The sequence below is a fragment of the Neovison vison genome, chromosome 11 (assembly GCF_020171115.1).
Source record: "Neovison vison isolate M4711 chromosome 11, ASM_NN_V1, whole genome shotgun sequence".
NCBI classification, from domain to species: domain Eukaryota; kingdom Metazoa; phylum Chordata; class Mammalia; order Carnivora; family Mustelidae; genus Neogale; species Neogale vison.
Window position 1 is genome coordinate 48,439,777 of NC_058101.1, and position 20,296 is coordinate 48,460,072.

The window sequence follows — 20,296 nt, forward strand, 5'->3', positions numbered from 1 at the left end:
AGAGGCAGGCAGAGAGAGAGAGGGAAGCAGGCTCCCTGCTGAGCAGAAAGCCTGATGCGGGACTCGATCCCAGGACCCTGAGATCATGACCTGAGCCGAAGGCAGCGGCTTAACCCACTGAGCCACCCAGGCGCCCCGAAATGTATCCTTTAATGAGATAAATGGTACTATATTTTTGTCAGTAGTTTACGTGTTAGTACTGGACTCTTACTTATTGCTTGGTAAGGCAGGATTCAGCATCAGTTCTATTTGCAGTTTTAGTTTTCAAAGACATAAATGCTGAGAAAATCTGTTGAAATAAATAGATGAATATGGGAAACATTTTATAATAGCAATGTCACTCAAATCTTTGATCTTTCTTTCAAAATATGTACCAAAGATCACAGAGTATTTTATCTTATTACCAAAAATTACTTTTATGATTAATCATCACATACCTAATTCAGGTCCTCCTTTGAGTTTTTTACTTTCTCAATTTCTGGAAAATATATCAAAAAGGCTTTTAAAAACATATCCAATTATTAATAATTGCACTGTAACTCTTTCACTTCAAGGCACCTTATCTTTTAATTCATAATATGATACTATTTGCTAAATATAAATTTATATATGTAGCAAATATATTTTGCTAGATATAAAGATAAACTTATACATTATATATAATAAATATATTTTGCTAAATATAAATATAATATGATACTACCTGCTAAATAATATGATACTATTTGCTACATGACTTTTATCTTAACAAAACCTTGGAACTATAAGTTGACTCATTCAATATATGTGAAACAGCTAACTTAAAAGTTAATTGGTAAAGCCAAGCTGCGTTAGCAAATCAATAAGTCAAAAAAGACTTTTAAAAATTCACATGAATATGGTAAAATATGTTCCTGTGTCAACATCTCAGTTTTGAGGGCTCTGCCACCTTCAGTGTTTCTCACAGATATTTGTTTTGTTTCCATGGAATATTCCTTCAAGGGAGTGCATTTTTTTATAGTAGTCAGGGTCTAGAAGAGGCAAGATCTTTAAATGAAACTTGCCACCACTCCCACAAACTTATTCTACAATATCTATGTATTCAGGACATCTTAACACAGGACTAAATGCACCATGTCTAATGTGGCCATTACTTTTAAAATAATGCTCCTTTAATAAGAAAATGCAGGAAGAATTGCTGCTATCTCATGGGCCTTTGTCTAAGGACACTTTTCCAAAATCTGTATTTCTAATCTTTGCTAGGAGCCTCAGGTTTTTTACACCCTGAAGCAAGGAGCATTTAGGTGATTCAGGAGAGATACTCCTACACCAACTGGCATGCTACAGTTCAATTCTGGCACTAATCATCCAGTGTTAGCACAGAACCCGTAAGTTAAGGGGTCAGTCCTATGTAAACCTGCTCTCCCTTCAGAAGCCAGCTGTATTTCAGGGGGCCCCCAGGCCACTTGCATTTATGACCAACTGTCTACAAATTTGGGGGGATCCCATGACTCCCTCAGATTCTGTAATTTGTAGAATAATACACAGAACTCCACAAAGAGGTCGAAGTTCTTCCCCTCATGGAGATTACAAGGACATGGAACTTACAGACAGATAAGCAATTATAATACAGTACACTAAGTACCATGTGAAGACTACTATGAATTCATGTAAGAGGGGCAAAGATCAGGAAAGGACGTTAAGAAAGAGAATCTAGGAGTAGGGGAGAGACTTGGCTGGAGTAAAATTACTACTGAAATTTCTGACATTTCCTTCAGCAATCCAGCTGTTTTCTTTTGCTGGGCAAATGGATGAAAGGGAGGGCCCTCAGGGCAGATGACATTTAGTTGTTGTTGTTGTTTAAGGTTTTTAAAGTTTATTTGAGAGAGAGAGAGTGCATGAGTGAGGGAGAGGGGCAGAGGGAGAAGCAAGCAGAATCTTCACTGAGCTCTATGTGGGGCTCAATCCCAGGACCCCAGGATCACAACCTGAGCTGAAATCAGATGCTCAACTGATTGAGCCACCTGGGTACCCCAAGGGCAGGTGACATTTAGAAGGAGTCTTGGAGGCTGAGAAATAGCTGTTTATGAAAAGAATGGGGGAAAGAGAAATCCTGGCATAAGAGGCAATTTGAGCAAAGACCCTGAGGAGTGCCTGTTGTGATTTAGGTGCCAAAAGGAGAACAGAATGAGTGGTGGTGGTGAGAGAGAGAAATAAGACACTGGGTTCAAAAGGTAGTCTAGGTCTTTATTGTGTTGCCTTTCATTACAAATCTCATGCCGAGATTTTCACCCTTTTGCTGAAGGTTCTGACTGCCCCCTCCGTTCTCTGGCTAGAACCCAGGGTGGAGAATAGCAAAAGATGAGATTAGAGACTTAGGGCATTTATGAAGCTGGACTTTGTGGGTCTGAAGAGAGCTTGGATTGAATTGGAAATTCATTGAGTCCATAGCTCTCTCAAAAAGGATAACAGCTTTTGCTTAAAGGTATTTTTTAAATTAATTAATTAAGTTAATTAATTTAAGAGAAAGAGAGACTATAAGTAAGCAGAGTGGCAAGCAGAGGGAGAGGGAGAAGCAGGCTCTCCATGAGCAGGGAGTGTGATGCGGGCCTGGATCCCAGGACCCTGGGACCATGACCTGAGCCCAAGGTCGCTTAGCCAACTGAGCCACACAGGCTCCTGCTTAAAGGTATTTTAAGGATAGCTTAAAAGATTTTAAACAAAAGTTTGATTCTTCTAATAAGTGAACAGAACACATAACTCTAAAATACTGTTGAAGATTAATCTTAAGCATGTATACATACATGCATTGAATGTTTTTATAAATGTACACAGAAAAGTGATAACCGTATTTGCCTCTGGAAAAGGAATGAAAAATTAGAGATTGGGGTGGGCAGGAGATCTACTTTTCTCTCTATACACGTGTCAGGACCATGAGTGGCTTGTTGCTACTGGTTGGGCTCCATCAGCAACCCTCTTTCCTTCAAGGCTCCCCAATCTAAGTTGAAAACCATACTTACTAAGCAAATACAGATTCAAAATGTCCTAGTTTCTCCATTCATTCATTCAACAAAACTTACTGCCCTACTATGTGACAGGTGTTCTCCTAGCGCTAGAGTGAGAGGAGTGAACACATCTCTGTTCTCAAGAAGCTTCCATTCTCATGGGGGAGATAAACAATAACAGGTAATGAAGAGGATTTAGCACGTAAAATGATAACACATGTAATGAAAAAGGACAATGCGGGGTGAGGAATACAGAATGATGGTGGTGTGAATGGGCATGTGCTATCTTACATAATACGGTAGTTATAGTGGGTTGAATGGTGGTTCCCCCAAAAGATATGCCCACATCAAATCCCTGGAACCTGTGAGCATTATTTTATTTGAAAAAAAGGTCTTTGCAAATATGATTAAGTTAAAAATCTTGGGATGAGATTATCCTAGATTATCTTTTGGCTTTAAATGCAATGACAGACAGAGGGAGGTTTGAGAGAGAAGACAAAAGGGAACAGATGTGAAGATGAGACACAGACTGGAGTGATGTGGCCACAAGCCAGGGAAGCCAAGGAATGCCAACAGCCAGAAGAAACAATTACAATAGTCAAGCACACCAGAAGAATCTTGATAGAATTGAGTGTGATAGTGATAGCTATTAGGCTGTTGGGAGAATCTCCCAAATATACTAATTCTTTCTATATGGAAATTTGGAGGGGAAAAAAAAAGAAGCAATTCTGGAGCTTCGACTTCTGTATACCTTTCACACCATTTGAATTTTTTTAACCAAAAAATTATGTTCAAAATGATTTTAGGGCATACAAAGTTTTTATAGCAATGGGGAAAAAAAATAAGAACTATTTCACTAAGACAAAAGTTTTAATTAGATGTGATTCTAAAGGTTGTGTTTCAACTGCTATGCAATCAGTAAATGCAAAAAACAGAGAACACTACTGTTGGAGTCAATTTGATAATAGCCACAGGTTGGTAATCTGTTTTTGGCTTTGTTAATCTAGCTGCAGTGGACTTCTGCTTCACGGGGAATCTATTGTTAAATTGAGAAAACACATAGATCTTCTAGATAAGCCCTTCAATCTGTATTCTGCTCTACTTCAACACTGACATATGCATGTTGTAATTAGAATATAGGTATATTTAAAGAAAACTTAATTCCCAGTTTCCTGTCATTTTCAAAATTTATCTTACACTAATATTGGATCTTGTTTTAAGCAGAATCTGTCCTCAAAAACTTATGTATAAATAAAATGCCGGTTTAATGCAATATTAATGAAGGCTACAGTTTACTGAAAGTCAGCTGCTATACCAGGTACTTTGAGTTTATTAACATATGCACCCTCATGGCAACTTACAGAGGCAAGGATTCTTATTATCCCCTCTCTGCCCATGGAAAAACTAAGGCATATAAAGGTTGAGTACTCTGTCCCACATCACCCACACATAAGTGGCAGAGTTAACACTGAAGACAGGTGGTCTGGCTTCATCTTCTTAAGCCACTCTATTATGCAGCCTCCCTTCACTTGGGATACCAATGGAAAGTTCTTTTGGAATCACAGTTTTGATCGTTGTCACTAATCCCTAATGCTATCCCATTGCTTGTCAAAACACAAACTAATAATTTACTATGGCATGTAATTCCTCCCAAAGACTGGGCTCTAGCCTCTGACGTAAGCCTTATCTTTTACCTCGTCCCACTTATAGCCATCCTGAACTTCTCCCTCTTTCTAGAATCTAGAATATTTCATGTCTCTGTGTCTGTCCTTGCTGTCAGAATATCCTTACCCTCTTCTTCATTGGATTAACATCTACCTAGCATCTAAATTCTAGTTTAATGTCAATTCCTTTGGAATACTATCCCTAGTTTCCTAAACAGAGATCATTATGTCTCTGCCTTGCATTCTCCCCAAACCCTTGCTCTGAACTCTGATGGAATCTTCTCCTACTGAAGTTGGATTATTTCCCTATTTGAAGGCACCACGAAGATGTGAGCCCTTGCGAGGAGAAATGTGTTGTTCTCTTCTCCATAGTTCTCTCTCTCCTCCTCTAGTTCCCACTAAGAGAGTGACCAGAACATAGAGTGTGTTTGACAAAAGTTACAGAAATTAATGAACAAATGAATGAATGAGTAAAATTGTATTGAAAAGAATTCTGTAAATGGATTTTGTAGTAGAAGCCATCACCTCCAACTCCTCTTTGATGGCACTGATATCTGCTCTCCAAATATCACCAAGATAATTTGTGTTGGAGGTTCCCAAGAGCACCCCCCAGTTTGATGATTCACTAGAAGGACTCACAGGGCTCAGTATATAATCATATTCATCGTGATTTATAATAGTGAAAGGATACAAAGCAGAATTAAGAAAGGAAAAAGGTACATGGGATGAAGTGTAGAGGAAACCAGGCACTCACTTCCAAGAGCTCTCTCCCAGTGGAATCACACAGGATCCTCACACCTTCTCTAAACTATAAGTCATGACAACACTTGTGAAATATTATCTATGAGGAAACCCCATGAGAGACTCAGACCCAGGATTTTTATTGGGGCTGTTCATATAGGTACCTTCTGCCTAGCATCCATCAAAACTCCAGATCCCTAAAAGCAAAGAAAGAGCTCAGCATAAACCATATTGTTTCTGCAAGCAGTTTGGATACAGTGAATCGCTTTTACCAGGAATGGTGGGAACTCTCCTAAAACCAAGTTCTCAGATGTCAGCCAAGGGCCATCATGACCTTTTCAGTGATGATCACAACTGCCAAATGAGAAGAGGAGCTCCTGAAGTGAAGGATACATCTCAGCAAGAAAAGAGGGAGGGAGTTGGTCAGCCCCATGCTCCAGAATGAACAAAAAAGACATAAGCCTACTTCCTCAGAGACTAACTCAGAAGGCAGTTAAGAAAAGAGTTGTCAGATTTGTGGGGCACCTGGGTGGCTCAGTGGGTTAAACCCTCTGCCTTTGGCTCAGGTCATGATCTCAGGGTCCTGGGATTGAGCCCTGCATTGGGCTCCCTGCTCAGTGGGGAGCCTGCTTCCCCGCCCCACCGCCCCTGCCTGCCTCTGCCTACTTGTGATCTCTGTCAAATAAATAAATAAAATCCTTAAAAAGAAAAGAAAAGAGTTGTCAGATTTGCTTTTTCAAAATCCTGGTTTGGGATAAGGAGAGGGATGGGTTCACGGGATGCAAATCTGTGATGGTGGTTAAAAATGCATGTAGTTCATTAAAATGAACTTCCAGTTTAAACTGGTACTTCCAGTTTGTGCAGCTTATATTAGGAAAATTTTTAAATACTTGACAACTATATAGATGTGTAAAACTCAAATTTTGTTTTTATTTCAACAGATAGAAAGCTATAATCCCCAAATGCCAGTTTAATTGCAGGTGCTAGATAAATCCAGGAACTAGAGAACAGGGCTGTGGTTTAACAAGTTTTATAAACATTGTCATTTCCCCGGGATTTTTAATTCTGTGGTTGCCTGTTTGTCTGAAGTAAAGAATTAAAAACACTGAAAATAAGGAGAGGGCTATGAACTTGTCAGCAGGAAAATAGGGAGCTGGGCAAACTGGGTATCCCCCCCACTCCCGCTGCTAGGCTTGGGGGAGAGCAGGTGAGTGGGTGACAACAGGTGTGGAAAGAAAAGGAAAATAGGTCAAATCCTTAAGTCCTGAACAGAGAGAAAGAAATAGGTGACAGGTGCAGGCCTCCAGAGAGTCTGCGGCTCAGGCTTTGAAGCCTGTATTCATTTCCTGGGTCTGTCCTTACAAATTATCCCAAACTTGGGGGTTTAAACAACAGTCATTCTCCAACAGTGAGGGCCTGAACTTGGAAATCAAGGCTTTGGTAGGGCCACACTCCCTCTAAAGACTCTTCCTTGCCTCCTCCAGCTTCCAGTAACTCCCAACATCCTTGGCCTGTAAACCCATTGCTCTAATTTTTGTTCCAAAGTCACTCAGCCTTCTCTCTGTGTATCTCTCGGTGTCTTCTCCTCTTATAAGAACACCAGTCATTAGATTTAGAACCTTGACTATCCAGTATGACCTTATCTCAACTAATTATATCTGCAAAGACCCTATTTCCAAATAAGGTCGCATTCTGAGGTTTTGAGTGGACACGAATTTTGGGGGTGAAAGGGTCGAGGGGAGCTATGCATTCCGCTGTAAAATGCCACCACAGTAACTTGCACCTGTTATTATCAAATGGAAGGTTCCCCCATCAAAGCCGTGGTATGTATATTAGTACAGCTTTACAAAAAAGGAAAACATTAACCAACCTAAAAAGTAGTCACAAGACAGAGTAAGCCAAAGCAAAACTGCTTTCTGCATATAACCAGATTTGTGCTTTTTCTTTTTTTCCTTAGGTGAAAAGATCATGATTCTAAACTTCACAATGAAAACTCTTTGTCGCAGGAAACCTGCCAGAAAATCTGCCTATGAAACACCACAAGCTGAATGTGGTTCCATTCATTTTGGGGGACATGTCAAATGTGCTCTGAGCTTCCTCAGGTGGTCCCCTCCTCACTGAGTATATGACAGGCCCACCTGCCAGGATCCAGGTGTAATCAAAGGCTAAGAAGGGGCCAGGATCCATATGCTTGTAAACATACCCGAACCTGTCCAAGCCATCCAAGAAGATGCCCCACCTACACTAAATGACCTCCAGCCACCAACTTCTAGAAGTAGCTCCTCTACTAGGCTTTCTCTTTAAGTTGGCCTCAGAATAAAAGATAAGTTTATTTGTTCGAGAAACTCTGGCTCTTTGGAAATGGTCACTCTTGGCTCTGAGGAAACACTTGAGAGAGGTTGCACAGTCCTTTCTACTCCCAGTTAGACTTCTGGACACTGACGTAGATTAACAAAGAAATGTACATGCTGATACTATTTTTAACTTTTATCTCAGAGTTAGTATTTTTGGCCAATGAAGTAGAAGCAAGAGAACCTCAGAAGTTAAAGTGCAATCATTTCTGGCCCACAAAAAAATTTTCAAATGTCGTATTAAGCTATTAAGAAATTAGCATAGGCTAAATGTGTCCTGCCAAAATTTATACGGTGATATCTAATTCCTATTGGGATGGTATTTGGAGGTGCAGTCTTTGAGAAGTAATTAGGTCATGAGGTTGGAGCTCTCATTAAAGGATTTAGTATCCTTATTAAAAAAAAATCCCGAAGAGCTCTGGTGTCCCTTTCACCACATGAGGACCCGGCAAAAAGTTGGCTGCCTATGAATCAGGAAGCAGGCTTTCACCACTCACCAAATCTTCTGGTGCCATTAATTGGACTTCCCAGCCTCCTCAAGTATGAGAAATCAATTTCTATTGTTTATAAGCCACCCAGCATGTAATATTTCTGTTAGAGCACACCAAATGGACTAAGACAGTCATTCTTAACATGGACGGCACTTTCCTAAGGATTTAATCTATCCATCCCTCCATCCACCCACTCTTCATCCCGTTGATTCTACTTTTGGAATATCTCCTAAGTCATCAACTTCTTTCCTTTCGTCACTCCCAGCCCCATCCAAAGCATCATCATCTCTTTCTTGACCACTCCAACAGTCTCTCTCTCTCTTTTTTTTTTTTTTAATTTGTTTGACAGACAGAGATCACAAGTAGGCAGAGAGGCAGGCAGAGAGAGAGGAAGGAAGGCAGGCTCCCTGCTGAACAGAGAGCCTGATGCGGAGCTCGATCCCAGGACCCTGGGATCATGACCTGAGTTGAAAGCAGAGACTTTAACCCACTGAGCCACCCAGGTGCCCCCACTCTAATAGTCTCTTAACTAGACTCTTATTTCTGCTCTAACCCCCAAAATATTTTAGATGTCATGGAAAGCAAAAACAGAAATCCCAAAGCAAACTGGTTTAAAAGAAATTCATTATCTTGCAAAGGACGAAGGCCAGCAAGTGAGCAAGTTTGGGAGCTGGTTGACTCAGGGGCTCATCACTGTCACCAGAGACTCAGGTTCTTTACCATTTCAGCTCATGCTTAGATTGCTGGCTTTACTCTCAGGCTGCTACCCTTATGGGTGAACATGGCTAGGCAGTGCTGTAGGCATGTCCATACACAGACATGGCCATATCTACAGGAAGAGATTGTCCCCTAGTGCAATCTTACAAGTAAAAATACCTTTCCCATAAGTCTCCTGTGATAGACCTTCCCTCAAAACTCCTTGCTGAGAACTGGTTCACATGCCAAGAGTGGAATCAATCATTGACAAGGATAATGAGACCATTGCACTGACTTGGACAATCAATTTATCCTTGGAGTTGGGAATGTGATTCCAGTTTTCCTGAGTCACCTTGAAGAGATGGACACCAAACTAAATTATAATTCTGGTGGTAAGAGGTAAGGGAGGAAAAAGATATTAGCCATAGAAAGTGTCCATCAGGACTTCCACTCCATGTCTCTCTTCTGTAGAGCTGACAGAGTTATCTTCTCAACTTGCATTTGTAATTATGTTCCTCCTCTGCAGAAAGCTTCAGTGGCTTCACTTAGAACGTAATTAGATACTTTAGAATGTGATCCAAAAACCTTGTTTGAGTTGACAAAGCTTTGCAAGCTCTGGACATTTCCCCTCCCCACTTTCTGTAACCCATCCTTCTGGTTTCCTCTCTCAGGGCTTGTGCCTATGGCTGCACATGGATTGTATCAGTCAAGGTTCTCCAAAGAAACAGAACCAATGGGATATAACAGATTTATTTTGAGGAACTGGCTCATGTGATTGTGGAGGCTGGCAAGTTCAAAATTTTGTAGGTCAGGCCAGCATATTGGAAACTCAGAGAGGAGTTGATGATGCTGTAGTCTTGAATTTCCTTTCAACTGATTGGTTGAGACCCACCCACATTATGGAGAGTGATCTCTTTCATTTAATTAGCAATAATCGCGCCTCGGATAAACCTCATTGGCTACGATACTGCCACTGCGCAAAGCTGATCTCTTTCATTTAAAATGAACTGATTATAGATGTGAACCATATCTCCCAAATACCTTCACAGCCATGCCTAGACTAGTGCTTGATTAAATAACTGGGCACTATAGTCTAACCAGGTGGACACATTGACCATTCTTCTCCTCCCATCTAGCTAGAACATACCCACTCCCTCTTCCAGGTCTCAATTTCCCTGAAAAAACTTCTTTGGGGCCCTCCTTCACCAGTCCAAATAAACTCTCTAATTAGAACTAATACCAATTTTTCTAATAAACTGTTTACCTGTTTACCAACTAGAACATAAGCCTAAAGAACAAAAACTGTGCTTAGTTCACTGTCTTGCCCCATCAGTTAGTGCAGAACTTGCCACATAGCAGGTGCTCAATAAATAGCTACCCAGGGAAAATATCTGGTCCAACTCCATTTTATGGTAGAAATAATAAGTTTAGAGGTGAAAAACATCTTATTCAGGATTACCCCACCAATCAGTAACAGAGCTAGATTAGACCGCCTGCCTACAATTTCATGCATGTGTTCCTCCTCTTTGTGTGGGGAGGTTAAGGTCCACAATATGTGACAAAGTTTTGTATTTACAGGAGTGAGTGTGTCCAGCCCTTTTGTATTAAAAAAGAGATGCACACTCACTCAGGTTTCTGCAATAGGGTTTTGTGGGATTTAAAAAAAATCTACACATGATAATAGGAAGCTCATGTGACAGAAACTACCATCCAGCTGAACTTGAGAGAAACCTGGCCAGGAAGTAGCCTCTCTCTTACCCCTCATCCACACCCCCCAGCAACAAGGGGTCACCAATTCTCTGCCATAATTCTAATTCAGTACTGCCCCATCTCATCTGTCCTTTTCCTGCTAACCACTGACTGCTCATCTGGTCCTGCTTTCCTGACCTCATGGCCACTGCTTAGGAGTACAATGGGCTCACTCATGCTTTCTCCTTGCAAGTTTTCAGAGTCTCTTCCTGCCACCCAGCCAACTCTCTCTTTGTATTTTCTAAATCTAGTTTCCAACATGGCACTCTGGTTGACTTCTTTTGTTACTATCTTTCCTGTTTGGATAGGTTTTCATGCTTCATCACTTCAAAGGTTAGCCCATGAATGGGCTGCTTTTAGGTCCTGTCTGTTGTAATGGAGGAAGTCTGGAGGCAAACAGATCACATAGTTTAGAACATTCCAGAGACTACAAGGGGGCATTTTTTTTTTCTTTCCCAGTGACTGAGAGTGAGGCAGATACCTTTACTGACTTTTCCAATACAGCAGAAAAGAGATGACCAGAGTTTTCAGGTAACTGTCCAAAGTACTACCTCATGGCAAAATATGGTAGAATTTTAAGGTGGCTCAGCTGCCCTCATTTCTGGAACATGGTGGTAAATGCATTTTTGGGTTAAGAGGCTGGGAGTAAAACATCTGGGGGCAGTGTGAAGAAAATGAGAAAAAAATGGAAAATGGAAAGAAACAAAATAATCCCGAGATTATAACATTACTTGACTTGGACAATAACAAGTGAATATAAATGAAGCTGAATCTTAAAGTGATTTCTATGAAAACAGACAACTACGTTTTGTTTTTCTTCCTTTCCTCTTCTTCTTATTCTTCTTCTTTTTTTTTTATAAAGATTTTAATGTAATCTGGTAGAGTAGAAGGAAATAACTCAATGTTCTGAAAATAAATTTCCCAGAGGAGGCCATTAAGGCAGCCCTTTTGTTTCCTGTCATACTCTGAATCAGTTACAAGGACAAACTCTATTTGTTTGGGTACATTAATTTTGCTCAATGGCCTTTCTATAAAATGAGCCTCAAATTGATGGGACTGGACCTCAGCAAAGAAGAAGTTCCAATTTTCTCTGGATGGATTATTCCGGACGTGCAGTGGAAAATTATTATTAATAGCAATTCATGTTTACTATCCAGTGAGCATGAGAGAAAGAGTTTAGAAATGCAGCTGTATCCAACTAAGCAGTGAGCATCATGGGACAAATTACTAGGGAGTTATGACCCCAATCTTTGGTTCTTGTGTGGCTAGTCTGTTTGGGCTACATTTGGTGTGTTGGATCATTGGTTTTCTCTGACTATATCTTGGTTTGGGGACTTCAGGGAAGTAAGATAGGTTTTTGAAATGACCTAGTCATGTGAGTTGTCTTCTTGCAGGTGCTTAGGCTCTGGTTGCATCCACATGTTTATGTCAGTTGTTCAACTGAGCTGAACGGACATGCTCCCTTCCCTCATGGAGTTGATATTTTAGTGATTAAATTCGGTTCCTAGGTCTTTCTGAAATCGATTCAGCCTTCAAAGATTGAACAACTGCAGTGACATTTTGCGGCTTTGGATTTTCCTTTCCAGGTTAAGGGGTTAGAGGTAAACCATGCGGAAGAGGGTATAAAGAAGGAAATATAAAGAAGTAAAACGTCTCCATGTTCTTGGGGCTTAATCAGAACCCAGCTAGTCCCTATGATTAGTGGGGTATGAAGATTTACTATAATGCTCATTTCTCATACATGCATATGCTTTTGTTACCTTTGTCATTTGAATTTTGTGCTAAGCTCATTCCCGAGTTTATTTTTTCTTTTTATTCTGCAGAATAAATGAAGACAAACCAAATGAGAACAGGCAAGGTATCTTTATTTAGAGCCTACAACAGCAAGGGAGTCAGCCATCATCACTCGCATTTTGGCAGAGACCGAAAGGCAGGCAGAGGAGCAGGAAAGTTTTATAGCGAAACAAAGAGAAGGCTTCAGGTGTGTCCTAATTAGAGGGTGTTGGCTTGGGGAAGCTGGAGATGGGCTGACTAGAAGGGGGTGTTCTATGTGACTGGTTAGGGGCATTCTATGTATTGGGCTATCTTTGGCTGGTCCAAAGTTAAAAAATTAATGAAGTTCACTTACTAATCAAGTCCTGGCTGTTTGGGGTCAATTGTTACAAAGATTATTGTCTAGCTTAATGGCTGCTTGATAAAAATAGTGGTCTGAAGGTTAGCTTCCTGGCCTAGTTACTACAGATAATAGGTTGGTTTCCCAGGCTGATTGCTGCAGGTTGTGGGTCAGAGTCTGTTTTTATATATGGTTTGGTCATTGTTTATATATAATCAGTCTCTCATTCATTTGTTTTACTTGGGTTGCTTCATTTGTTTTAACTTTTAAATCCTTTCGTTTTTACATATTTATTAATAGCTATCAATTCTGCAACCTTCATGGTACATTCTCAAGAACTTCCAATGAACAAAATAATGCATGTTCATTGCATAAAAAGTTTTAAAATGGAAATAAGGAAATGGAAAAAAAATTTTATAAACTCCCACCAACCATGTCCCTACTGACAATTTGCTCTATGTTCTTCCTACGCATATATATCAGTATAATCTCATAGTACTTTGTACATTCATAAGTCTCTTACAAATAGTAGTTGGTAAGTATTTCTTCCACTGGGGTTTTGCAGGGATGGAGTGTATTTCTCATTCAAGCGTTACTCCCCAAACATTGCAGAATGCGTTGAATATAGTAGTAGTATATTCAACAAGTATTAACTGAATATTTTATGTTGAACCACATGAAATTGTCCCCTTTTATGTAAAAAAAAAAGATCAAATAATGACAACTTGATGTGGTTAAACCTATTGGATGGATGATTGGATGGCTAGACAGATAGACAATGGATGGATGAATTATAAAACCTTTTACCATTGTCAACTCTGTTCTGCATCAAAATTCTGGATGAATGTGTTGTGGCCTCTTGACAATGATTGGGAACATTGTGACTTCTGCTCTCAACTTATTTATTTCTTCCATTTGTTTATGACTGTTATTTAGCCAATTACCAAATGACAGTGTCAGTCCTTTTCGTCCATATATACGTTCAACATTTTTTATAAGATTTCAGTCTCCTTGTCATGAGTAGATGGATCATTTCATTTTTCTATTATTTGAGCTTCAGATTAGGATTTTGGTTAATTTTGCAAGACATTGATTAGAGAGGTTTTGCAAGACATTGATTAGAGAGGTCTTTTCTTTCCTGATTAAAAGCATATATGAAATCCTTTCTCCAGGGCTCTTTTATTCGTATCTAGTAATTGTGGATATAAATATATGACTCTGGTGATCTGTCACATACTATATTATGTGAATTTTTCAGGAAGCAAAATCTTTTTTTAAAATCATTTCAGAATATTGTCATTAGTCAGACTAAGGATTCTGGAGGTAAATCTTAAGTAAAATGAATTGTTTTCAATAAAACACTATAATAGCAAATCACTGCTGCCAACTCCTGTTTAATATTCCTCCTGTTATAATATCTGTTTATAATATCTGGAGTAGAGTTGCCATTAAATTATCTTTAATGCTGTGATCCTTAGGTCTTGTTGTTTAAAACTATAACCAGTTGGTAATTGAGTATAGTGGGTAAAAGAACAAAGTTGGGGGATGACTGCGTGGCTCAGTGGGTTAAGCATCTGCTTCAGCACAGGTCATGAACCCAGGGTCCTGGGATCTAGTCCTCGTTGGGCTCCCTGCTCTGTGGGGAGCCTGCTTCTCCCTCTGCCTGCCGTTCCCACTGTTTGTGTTCTCTCTCTCTCTCTCTGACAAATAAATATATAAAAGCTTAAAAAAAAAAAAGAGTCCAAGATTGACTGTCCTTAGTTCTCTTTCCTTCCATGTCTGTCTCCTGTAAGTCCTGATACCTCAGGCGTGTTACCTTTCCCCTTGGAGTCTCAAGTTACCTCCTCTCTAAAATGGTGCTGTAGACTGAATGTTTGTGTGCCTCCAAGCTACATGTGTTAAGTCCTAACCACCAAAGTGATGGTATCGGGAGGTGGGGCCTTTGGGAGGTGATTAAGTCATGGGGGTAGAGCCCTCATAAATGGGATCAGTGTCCTCATAAATGAGACCCCAGAGAACTCCGTCACCCCTTCTGCCATGTGAAACTACATGAAGAAGACTGCCATCTATGAACCAGGAAGTGAGCCTTCATCAGACACTGAATCTGCCAGAGCTTTGATCTTGGACTTCCTAGCCTCCAGAATTGTGAGAAAGAAATGCTTGCTCTTTACAAGCCACTCAGTCCACAGTATTTTGCAATAGCAGTCTGAAAGGACTAAGACAAATGGGCATAGTGTTATCTTTGAAGTTAGAGTCATTTATTCTTTCATTCAACATGCACTTTCTCATGTGTCCAGGTTCTGTTCTCACCACTGTTACTGGGTGTCACAATCCCACGAGAAATACACTCACACAATACATACACTTTGCTTTCGATGCAGTGAGAAAGGAGGCAGGCAAGGCTTTTCCTAATCTTTTGTTCCAGTGTAATGTCACTGGCAGATCAAAACCAGCATGTTGTAGCTGGAGGAAGGAGTACGTGAGTCCAAATCTGTTATTAGAACTTGGGAAACTTCTAAACACTTCCTGCTCCATTCCCTCCTGGGCAAAATGTAAATAATGGCTTCTGCCTCTCTTACCTCCCAGAATTGTGGAGGCAGTTACTTACACCTGTTAGCAGCTTACATACATTATTGTAATTCAATGAGATCATCAAATGAGATTAACTCTTTGAGTGCCCTTTATAAACTGTCAAAGTAGTAGTAGGGATTAAAATTATTACTTAAAAAAATCAAACTCAGGTTGGTTTGAAGAAAGCAATGCTTTTCTGGTTTTTTGGTTAAAGAGTTAAACATTCCCAGAGGAGTTTTAGAACTCTTTTCTGCACTTGGGTAGGAAATGTATCCACAGCATTTCTGGACGGCATCCCTCTCCCTTCTGCTTATTAGCATTACCTGAAATTGTAAGGACCTATTTAGAAACTGTCCCTGCTCCCCTTCCCCCAGGGGATTTACAGGTAACAAAGTCCAGATACAAAGGTGGGTCAGGCCAGGTGGAGACATACGATCAGTGGGGGGCATGCTTGCTGTCTCCCTGGTTACCAAGGAGTATGGACCCCGCCCTTTGGGAGCCCTTTTGGCGCCAATCCCAATCAAGGTGTAAAAGGCTGGTTCAAATGTTTACTAGGGTAAATTGTAACTCAGTTGGTCACCTAGCATCCTGTGTGTGTTACAATCTCATTGGCCACCTGTGCATGGCCAGGCCCGATCGAGTGGCCTTTGCCCTTAAAAGCTAGCCTGTGAAACAGAGAAGGGTCGCCCTCTCTTGTAAGAGGTGCGGCCCAAACGTTCGGTTAGATTCTTGATGCTTGGAGCGAAATAAAGCTTTGCTTGACCTTCACTTTGTATCAGTCTCGCTCCTTTAATCATGGGCCCATTATTGGGGCATAACAGAAATACATCTTAGAAATACCTGTACCTGGGTATTGCATTGCAGCCCCTGGGGATAGGACATTTAAAACAGTTAAAAACATTTAAAACAGTTAAAAATCACCTCTAAGTGATTCTAATATACAGCCTGGGTGGAAAGCGCAGCCCCAAGAAATGTTCTTCCAAACTAAAGCCTGTGGTTTTGCCAGAATGACTCTTGAGCATTACAACTGTCCCGAGTGGGAGAGTGGTGGTTTGCTCAGCTTCCCTCCACCTTCTGAAGGAGGCAGCTGTGGCAATGCTTGAATGCTTGGGCAGTAGGATAGAGGACCTGCCCTCTTCTCTTACAAAAGGCATTGCCGGCATTTAATAGGCTTTATGGTAGTTATAAAATCACCTATAATTGAATTGCTTCGCAGATTACAGAGTGCTTTCAAATGCATCATCTCATTGAAATAAATTATTTTTTTAGGATATAAGCAAACATACGCTCATCAGAGGACTTTTATAAAGTATAGAAAAGTGAAAAAAGGCATTAAACATCTCTCAAATCCCATTATCCAAAGACAACATTGTTAATATTTTACAAATTTCCTTCCAGCTGTTTTGAATGAGTCATAATTTTATCATAAAATTCTGCATATTCATTGTAAAAAATCAAATGCAGAGTTTATAAGGCAAAAAAAAAAAAAGTCCCTGTCCTCTTCCTAACCCCCCGCCCACCCCAAATCCTACAACCACCTTGCCAAATCACATTCTTCAGAGGCAGACATTGTTAATGTTCTTTAAATGCAAACACTTTCAGGTTTTTTCTTTCTACAGGCGTAAGTGAAAAATTTTTTGCTTTTCATGGTTGTGTTCTTAAAGCAAATTCAATTTCTATTCCATTTCACCCCATTGAAAATTACATCATAAGCTTTCTTGAGCATGATTTCTAATGGCTGCATAATAGTCTACTGCATATATGTATTATCATTTGCTTAATTATATGCTGTTGAATAATTAGGTTGTTTCCAGTTTTTCACTATTATAAATTCTGCAATGACTATCTTTGTACATAAAGGCGTTTCTGTTCTATTTAGGCAATTTCTATAGGAAAATCCACATTCTGGAAGAGTATTCCTGGGTCACAGCGATTATTCTTTCCATGACCTTGGCAGGTTGGCTATGCAGGTGCCTGCACATTTTATAGTAAACACAGAGAAAGGATCACAGGATTTGGGAACTTGTATTCAAATACCAGCCTTGACACTAATTAGCTGTGTGACCTTGGAAAGTAACTTAAGTTCTCTGAGTCTCATATCTGCATCTGTAGTATATAGATAGCAATGCCAACTTAATAGTGTTACTATGAAAGTTATTTTGTAAGGCATTTAAAATAATATAATCCTTAAACAAATACTGAGTGAAAAATGTTTCCTATGGGCACCTGGGTGCCTCAGTCAGTTAAGCATCTGCCTTCAGCTCAGGTCATGGTCCCAGGGTCCTGGGATTAAGCCCTACATGGGGGTCGCCACTCAGCCAGGAGCCTGCTTCTCTCTCTGCCTCTCCCCACTCCCACCCCTCCTCTCTTTGTGTGCTTGCTCTGTCTCTCTCTCTCTCTGTCTGAAATGAGAGTCTCATGCTCTACTGACTGAGCTAGCTGGGTATCCCTTTCTCTGTCTGAAATAAATAAATAAAATATTTTTTAAAAATGTCCTATACCTCCTTTAAAAAAACAAACAACTATTTTTATCCTTAAGAAAAATTTAGGCATTGCATATACAGTAAGAGGCACACCTGTGAAATGGACAGCTTGACGATGTTTTACATGTGTATAAACTTCTATAATCACAATTCGGATCAACATGTAGAACAATTTCTATCACCATAGAGGATTCTTTCATGTTCTGTACTGCTCAATAACCATTCCCACCTCCCAGAGGTAACCACTGACTCCTATCACCATGGGTTCACTTGAACTTTATTTAATGGAATCATGTAGTATGTACTCTTGTGTGTACAGTGGCTCTCACCCCATATTATGTCTGTGAGATTCATTCATGCTATTGTATTAATAGCTTCTTCTTTTATATTGTTGTATAGTATTCCAAAGAATGAATATTCCAACATTTACTTACCCATTCTCCTGTGGATAGACATTTGAATTGTTTCCAGTTTGAAGGTATTATGAACACTTTTCCACATGTCTGTTATAGACACATACCACTCATTTCTTTTGGATGTCTACCTAGAATTGCTGAGTTACAGGGTAGATGAAGATTAGTTCAGGTGGATATTTATCTTCTTTGAAGACAAATTTGAGAAGTTAAAACCATTCATTTATTCATTCAATAGAGGTTTATTAAATGCCTAAGAGGCATCAGGCACTGTTCTAAATCCTAAGGTAGAGAGGTGCCAGGGTTAATTAAATAAGAGCTTCAAAGATATCGTTAAAAGCCACTCTTCCTTTCCACCATCCTTAGAGGGTTTTAGAGTACTCAACATCAGGTTTATACCTTCAGTTTCAAGAAGGCTGCTGTAGCTCAGGTATCACATCATTATAAGTGCTCATCCACAAACAACGAGTAGAGAGAAAGAGAGTCCTTCTTGTGTGTATAAACTTTATTTTATTTATTATTTGTTATTTTTGTGAATTTTATTATTTTTTTAAAAAGATTTTATGTATTTATTTGAAAGAGAGAGCACGAGTGGAGGGTAGGGGAGAGAGAGAAGCAGACTCCCCACTGAGCAGGGAACCCAACATGGGGCTGCATTCCAGGACCCCAATATCATGACCTGAGTCAAAGGCAGGTATTTAACAGACTGAACTACCCAGGCATCTCTGTGAATTTTATTTTACTTATGATTTTTTTTTGTTTTTAAAGATTTTATTTATTTATTTGACAGAGAGAGACACAGCGAGAGAGGGAACACAAGCAAGAGGAGTGGGAGAGGGAGAAACAGGCTACTCGTCAAGCAGGGAGCCCAATGCAGGGCTCTATCCCAGGAGCTGCCCTGAGCCAAAGACAGACACTTAATGACTGAGCCACCCAGGTGCCCTTGAATTTTACTTTTTAATCAGGGAGAAAACTTTCCTCAAATCCCCAGCAGACTCTCCTTCATGCCCTATTGGCTAGATTGTCATATACTCATGCCCTAGAGGCAAAGAAGTTTGAAATAAAGTGTATTCAGAATTTTCAACTTTTTAAATGAGAAGCATGTTCAACGTGCAAAAAAAAAAAAAAGGGTGGGGGGAATAGTGGTTGATGAGCAATCAACAATATCTGCAAAAACTATTGTACAGCTGTTCAACCTTGGGTCAATGACTTGACGTCTCTGAGGCTTTCCTATCAGAAATATGGGGGCAATAACACCTCCTTTAAAGGTTAAGGCCATTATTAAGTGAAATAAAAGAACATGTGATGTGATGGGCAAACAGTAGGTGCCAAAATAAATGTTAATACTCTCCCTTTATACTGTTCTTATGCCCATGCCTAGGTTACTCTATGTTTGTGGGGGATTTCATCAAGAATTGTTAAAATGAAAGATCAGTTGGGAAAGGTGAAGAGGAGAAAGGAAGAGGATGCATTTCATGTGGTGATACAAGTCTGTGTAATTTGGAAATTATATGGTTAGGGAAATTGTAGCTTCTTTTTTTAGGATGCAAAAGAGAATGTGGAAAGCAGAATCAGTTACAAGGAGATGTATTACAGTTAGCCAAATTTTGTTGCTTCACAAATACATGAAAAAATATGATCTTGTGAAGGCTATTGGATACCAAATGAGCTTTATTTTTTTTCTCTTTGGGCTTTATTTTTTAACTGTTTGTTTTAATAGCTCATGAAAATATGGTGGTGCTTTTTATGGCTGTAATGAATTTTAAGGATATGAGACTTCACTTCAGCTTTCTAGTACTAAATCTTTTTAGTAGAGAGATAAGATAGTTATTATGCTGGTATCTCTCCATGCTCCTGGTGGCCAATTCCTCCTTCTGTCGCTATTCATGCTTTTCTAAAAATTGCAGCCTATGAGACGTGATGATAATTTTGGTGGCAGTTGGTGCCTGGGACATTACTATCATCCTCTGTGAGCCTCACTTGCCTTCCTCAGGTTTATTCTCATTTCTTAAATATTTTTAGTTTTAAATATTTTATTCA

The 20,296-nt window shown here is 39.7% G+C and overlaps 1 pseudogene; it reads right to left on the reverse strand.

The window, feature by feature from the left end:
• Positions 1 to 9,741: 9,741 nt before the first annotated feature.
• Positions 9,742 to 9,912, reverse strand: LOC122890627 (annotated as a pseudogene).
• Between the last annotated feature and the right edge of the window lie 10,384 nt (positions 9,913 to 20,296).